Source organism: Arachis ipaensis, chromosome B02, assembly GCF_000816755.2.
Source record: "Arachis ipaensis cultivar K30076 chromosome B02, Araip1.1, whole genome shotgun sequence".
Classification (NCBI taxonomy): Eukaryota; Viridiplantae; Streptophyta; class Magnoliopsida; order Fabales; family Fabaceae; genus Arachis; species Arachis ipaensis.
Window position 1 is genome coordinate 15,561,558 of NC_029786.2, and position 7,218 is coordinate 15,568,775.

Consider the following 7,218-nt stretch of genomic DNA (forward strand, 5'->3'; position numbering starts at 1 on the left):
TCACTTAGTAAGCTTCTATTGAAAATAGGTGATTTATTTGCGTAAGATATCATAATACAAACATAATTATTTATATGCGTACTACCTTTTATCAGCTTAGTTTTTGAAATAGGTGATTCTATAACACATGATTCTAGTAATATTATTATTACTCAAATAATGCTAATAGAAGAGTAGGTAGACTTTCGTCCGCTTAGGGGTGGCAGTGGGCGGGTAGGGGCGGGTTTTTGCTCTACCCGATCTCGCTCTGCCGTCCTGTTACTCATATACTACCCGCCCCATCACTACCCGCGGGTAGTAAATTACAGAACCCAAATCCGCTCTTGAGGGTACCCGTCCCACCCCTACCCGTCCCTATAAAAATTAAATATTTTAATTTTTACCTATTTATATATAAATTAAGATAAAAACTTAAAATTCATAGATAAATTAAAATACAAACATAAAATTCATAGAATGTCATTAGCTCAAATAACTTGAAATTAAAAAAATAGTGTTAGATCACTACAAATTTAACACCATAATAAAGAAATTACAATATTAGATATAAAGAAATCTTCAACCCTTATTCTTGATCACTTTCAACATCATCATCATCATTAAAAGTTTGCAAATCAAGATTTAAACCTGAAAATCAAAAGAGATAACAATTAACGAATTAATTAGTACTATGTAAAAAATTAACATAAATGAAGATTAAATAATATATCACCTTTACTTCCCAACCTCCTGTTACTGGTGCAATTATTCTCATTATATATTTATACTAGGCAAAATTTTCATTGCACAAGCATATTCTAAACCATTAAATTTTTATTGCACAAGCATATATTGAAATGTGATTGGAGGAGAAATTGGAATGTGATTTGATGATCATCCAAATTACCCGATGATGCATGACTTCGTCAATTCATAGAATCAACAATTCCATATTAACAATATTTTAAACAAAACAAATTATATCCAGAAAAATATCAATTATTATGTAATTACCAAAACACAAAAGAAGAAACAAGCTTTATTTTGGTATTGAAAGAATTAATTAATTTACTAAACAATACAAGAACTTTGGGAACCTTAAAAATAAAATTAATTTAAGTGTTGAAACTCCTTGTTGAAAGTTCCTATCCAAGTAAATTAAAATTTTGTTTATCTTATTTCTACGAGTACAGAGTGCTTATAATGTTATAAATCAACACTTAATCAAAACTGCAAAATACCAAAATAGATAAAAAATAGTTTTAGGCTTATTATACCTTATGCCAAACTACAAAATAAGACTGAGAAAATAGCCTCTGTGAGCTTTAAAAATGTCCATATATAAACTCTTTCTTACATGATTAACACTATTACACTAAGCTTATTGCTCTGGTCTTTATTCTTAACAAAGGAAATAGAACAATTTGTGATTCTCTCCGTAATTAGAACACCATGAGCATATTTTCTTTCATAAACCAAATCATTCTGCTCTTGAAGGATCCATTCAGTACTCAATGACAATTATAAAATCAGAATAAAATCAAAATTCAGAATGCATAAGAATGATAAATCAAAACCAAATATGCACTTCTTGTTCTTATGCATATAACCAATCAACAAAGAAGTCAAAACAACTTCAATTTTTCATGCTTTATTCCAACTAAGTCTGAGAAATTGTCAAATTGAACCAACAAACATATTGTTCCCTAAATAAAGTTATTTCAACCCACCAAACTTAGTAACAAACTCTCCAAAGAATCTATTATCACCCAAATCAAGAAACTGAAGACTCTTACAAGAAGAAGAGTTAGGCAATGCAGGTTCTGAAACATTCTCAGAGAAGGAATTTCCATGAACCCTAAGAGAAACAAGTCTATCACATAATTTCTAAATTAAAGCAGGAATCTGCCAGTTAAAAGATTCCATGCACTAAATTTTAAATGATCTTTTGAGCATCAAAATTAATTTTAGTTTTTGCTTAACTATTTTAACATAAAACATAAATCATAAAAATTAACTTAAAAAGAAAAACTGAAGAAGCACAGAAGCAGTAAGTAGTGAGCGAGGAGTGCTTAGTGCTTACCAGTCACCAGAGAGACGACGAGGGATGAAGGAGGGACGACAAAGACCAGAGACCACGGATTGGAGAGGCGAGTCGGCGAGGATAGTGACGGCAAGAAGCGGGAGCGAAGCCGACGTGGGGATCTGGTGAGGATCTGAGCCCTAATTCCTAAGGTTGGTGAGCGACGGCGACTGTGACAACGCCTCCGGCTTACAGCGACGGAACGAACTGTGACGGCGAGTCAGCGACCGACTAGTGGTCTGGTGTAGCTAAACCAAGGCTATGGTCCTTGGAGAAGAGCTGAAGAAGTGACAAAGTGAGTTTGCCTAGGGTTGGGAACTAAAAGGGAGTGACGGTGAGAACTAACCCTAATTTCTAAAATTTTATTTATATATATATGCACTCCGGGGCGGGTAGGGACGGGTTTATCCTTCCCCTCCCCCTTCCCCTCCCGGAAATCCTTTCTTTTTATTTACTTTGCTGATTTTTAGTGTTATTTATATTTTTCTATCTTCAATAACTTTAGTGGTGTGATTTCTTTATTTTTACAGTGTTTGACTTTTTTTATGGGCGTAGATTCTGGTTCCTCATCCGTTATTCTCTTTATAACTATTTGCTTTGCTGGTTTATTTGGTATGATTGATTTTGTATCTTTAATCATTTTAGTGGTGCGATTTCTCTCTTTTTATGGTATTTTATTTTCTTTTTTTATGAGTGATTCTTCTTTTCACTACAAGAAAAATACTAAATACCATCAAATTTATCATCGCAGAGTAGTGACATTTTTACCGGCGGATTTACCGGCGATTTAGGCATCAAATTCGTCATGTCAAAATATTACTGGTGGATTCCCATTTTCGATGGTAATTTTGTCAGTAATAATTGGAGAAAAAACGAGAAAAATAGGTGCGTCATTTAAGGTTGGGTTTATTGGCGAAAAAATCCGACGGTAAACCCACTTAGTGGAACGTTGCATTTTGGTAACCCACAATATGTTACCGCTGGATTTATTCGCCGGTAAATTTGACAGTAGTTGTGTCTTAAATTCAAACTGCAAACTCTCTTTCTCCTTATTTGAATTTCTCTCTCTTTCTAACCCTCTCTCCTCCCACTCTCTCTACCCCTCTCATCTGTCCAGAAGCCCCTTCTGACGCCGGCAGCCCCCTTCTTCTTCGGCGTTGTTTGTCATTTTCGCCGTCACCCTTGTTGCTGCCAGATTCTACCTCTGTTGCTGCCGCCACCCTCTTCTTCTCAGCGCCGGTGCTCTTCTTCAGGTAATGCTTATGAACTTTCCTTTTTTTTTATTAATAGGAATAAAGTATGATTTGTTTATAATTTTGGTTTTGATTTGTTATTATAATTTTGTGTTTGTTATTTTGGTTCTGATTTGTTATTATAATTTTGTCTTCGTTATTTGGTTCTAATTTCTTCTAATTCTAATTAATACATGTTTTGAGGTGTTGTTGATTAGTTATTAGTTTGATGATGAACAAATTAAAACACTTAAGTAGTTAGAAACTCAACTAATTAGATAACTAATTAAGTTATTTTGGATATGTTGTGGCTGTTTTTAAGTTTTAATTTATGATTGAGGTTGGTTGGATTTGTAGGAACTGTAACGGTGAATATATATCCAACTGTAGGGGAGGTTATGCCAAATTTCTTTCTAAATAATATAAATGTACACAAAATTTGTGTTGTATTTGCTAATTTATGTGACTAGTGTTAGTTGATATGCTCTTTGCAAACATGACGAGAGATAGAGGTGTCACGGATTGACCTCATAGTCGTGGTAGAAGGAGGGATTCTACTGGTACCCCTGGGACTTCTCAGCCATCTCTCTCTACTCCGACTACCCCTATGACGTCACAGACAATAGGTGCACAGGACTAGCCGTTCATCATAGTCCCTAACCTCAACTACGTAGCTTCTATTACTGCGTCACTCCCGCAACCAAGAAGTCGTCCATCTGCTTTATCAGAGTGGACTTCTCCACTACTTCTATCCACTCACCAGCGCACTATCTCGATGACGTTGCCTCCTACGACAGACACTGCAGCGGCAGAATTCTCTCACGAATCCCAGCTAGATGCCCCTCCACCATCTCCCATCGTACGAATGATGATTTGGCCTGATGAGAATTTAGCATGAGTACTATTTTAAGTCTTTTATATGCAAACTATTTTAGTTAGTCAATTTAATTTAGTTATGCTCAATTTTCTAATTTGAGTGGATTTAGGTTGTTAAGATAGATTTGATTTAGGTTAGGAGGTTTGAACTGCTTATTGTGTTTGATAATTCTTGATTATTATAGATGTTGCTGCTTAAGTCATATAATACCATATGGATGAAACTACTAATCTTAATTAAATGAATTGCTTATTGTTGATTGATGGATGTTACTACTTGATTCTTGATTCTTGTTTATTGATTGTTGATAGATGTTGTTATTTAAGTGAATTGTTTATGGATAGAATTTTTGGCGCATTCTAGTTATAAATGAAACTCTGCTAAAATTTCTAAAAAGTTATAAATATAATTGAAGTTTATAGATTACTTCATATAACTTTTTAGTAAACTACTAATCTTAAGTTTTTCACTGATAGATTTGCACCAAATAATAATGCAAGTACACGGAGTGTACTATTGTCATCAAGTTGATGTACTCCCACCCATGGCTGAGCTACAAGAAGATCCCAGCTGAGGCCAGAAAGCGCTGGTTTCAAAAGTGGGCAGTAAAATCTCAACATATTCAAATCTTAGTTAGTTTATATCTTCTATTTTATTTAATTACGTATTTAATTTTAATCAACTTGTGATAAATATTCTTTCTATAGGAAAAATTTATATGGAACAAGACTCACGATCTCATGTTCAGGAAGATCTTCGACTATTGGATGGCTAGGCGGTTTCAACAGATGTTAGAGGGTGTACGTGAGCACCGCGACCACCTCACCATTTGGCTCTACCCGAACATTAAGAAGGCACTATACGTCTATTGGGAGACTGATGAGGGGTTCAAGCATCGCTATCTCACGAACAGAGCTAACAGAGCATTGGCCAGGTCATTGAAGTATACCAGTGGGTCATCGACTTTCATGAAGACAAAGGCCAGCTAGCTGGTAAGTAACTTGTTTCATTTTGTTATTAAGTTTGTTTAGTCTTAATATAGTATCATTATTACTTAACATGTGATTTCAAAATGTATAGTCTAAGTCGTTGGATCGTGAGGCAACGATGAGGCAACAATGAGGCGACGATGGCGGGGACCTTCAAGTATACTCACACATTGAAGGAGAACAAGGAGAGATTTGCTTATCAGCGGGATGCGGATCATTCTGTGAGTAAACATCATGTGATATACCATTTTTAAATTAACTGCAGCCCTAATAATAAAATGTGTTATACAAGATTCCTAAATGTAGAGATTGGAGGCCGCAACCCAACAATCTTTGTGTACTAAAGACAACGGCAACAACTCTGCTACATCAGTCGTCGATCCTGATAAGGTTTGGCATGAGGCCGCACCTAAGCCATACAAGAATCGCATGTATAGGCTGGGATCGTTCTTCCCTAATAATCTCTGCACATCCACATTGAGACATTCATCCGCCTCTACCACCAGTCGGCCCGTCGATCCCGAGGACGGCGTCAATTTGAAGGAGCAGATGCTGCTCCTCACCCGGAGCTTTCACCCACAAACTCAGCAGTTACGAGAGTCTGAGGAAAGGTATCAGGCGATCCTCTCATGCATGACTGACACAGATGACCTCATGATGGAGTAGAGGTGTGAGCTGGAGTGGCTTCAGCGGATTGGATGGAGCGCCATATGGCGCCGTACGAAAATCAAATGCATGTTGGTGGCAGCGTCGCTGCTGGAAGAGCACAGACATCATCACCTAGGCCGCCGCCTCAACAGTAGGACCACTGGGACGATGACGATGATTATCAGGATCTTTAGTGACTAGGATTTTTTTTTTATAAACTGTTTGATTGTATGATATCGTTTGTTATTTGACTTTTCATTTTATTTGTACACTTGATAATTTAACATATTTGGCTTCTATTATTTAGAATTTGACTACTAATTATGTAAAAAATAATTTTAAATAAAAAATTAGAATTTGACCACTAATTTTGTAAAAAATCTAAAAAAAAAACAAAAAATTGAACTTATCATCGAATTTTCCAGAAAAAAAAATCCGGCGGTAATAATGCAGAAATAAATAGTTTGGCATCAAAGTTACCATTGAAAAAAATTCACCGATAACTGACATCAAATATTCGTAGCTTAAAAAACTAATTCCGCTACTAAATTCGCTGTAAGTTACCGGCGGACAATAAAATCCAATGATAAACTGTTATCGGCGAAATTTATACCGTCGGATTAGATCCGACGATAAATTTTACTGACGAATTATTTCGTTTTTCCGCCAATAAATCTAATGGTACTCAATATTTTTTTTATTGTATTTTTGTGGTATCTTAATTCTCGTTTGATGAGTGATTCGGGTAAGGTGATATAGTTACCGGATCTTAGAGAATTTCGTTCATAGAAATACTTTTAAATAAATTTTTAAGTTAGAATCCTTTCAAAATTCATATATTTATTACCTTTAATATTATATTATGTGTTTATTTTAAAAATAATTAATGAATATAAAATAAATCAACTTTAGAGTAAGTTATATATATCATATATGTATAAAGTAAGTAGATCCGTATCATGTATAACCAAATGATGATGCGACTCATCAAGAGATGTTCAAAGTTCAAACCAAATTAAAGATCTAGAAATACTTCCAACTAGAAAACAACATGTATGGGTGATGCTTAAAGCTTAATGATTGAGAAACATCTGAAGAAAGCTTTCATTTTCAAGTGGCTATAAACAAACATAATATTTGGATGCACATACAAATATATTAATATGCATCTAGTTTGTCTAATTATTTATCATTATTCGTACTATATATATATGTATATCACAAAGAGACTTTCAAGGTTTAAAATTAAATCAAATGTAGTTTGAATGGGGGGCAATTGTTCAAAGCTTAGCCATAATATATGGACCTGTATTATTAATCAATTAATCCAAATTAAATTACATTACATTACAAGCCGGAGCTAGCTATGCTGTCATTTCAAAAGTGTTCATAACTCTCTAGTGAGAGAGA

At 34.8% G+C, this 7,218-nt stretch overlaps 1 long non-coding RNA gene across 1 annotated transcript; it reads right to left on the bottom strand.

Moving 5' to 3' along the window:
* On the bottom strand, nt 532-2,457 carry LOC110267489. The gene is made up of 2 exons (XR_002355204.1): nt 2,063-2,457; nt 532-627 (listed from the first exon to the last, which is right to left on the bottom strand). It is a non-coding gene; the product is annotated as an uncharacterized LOC110267489 (long non-coding RNA).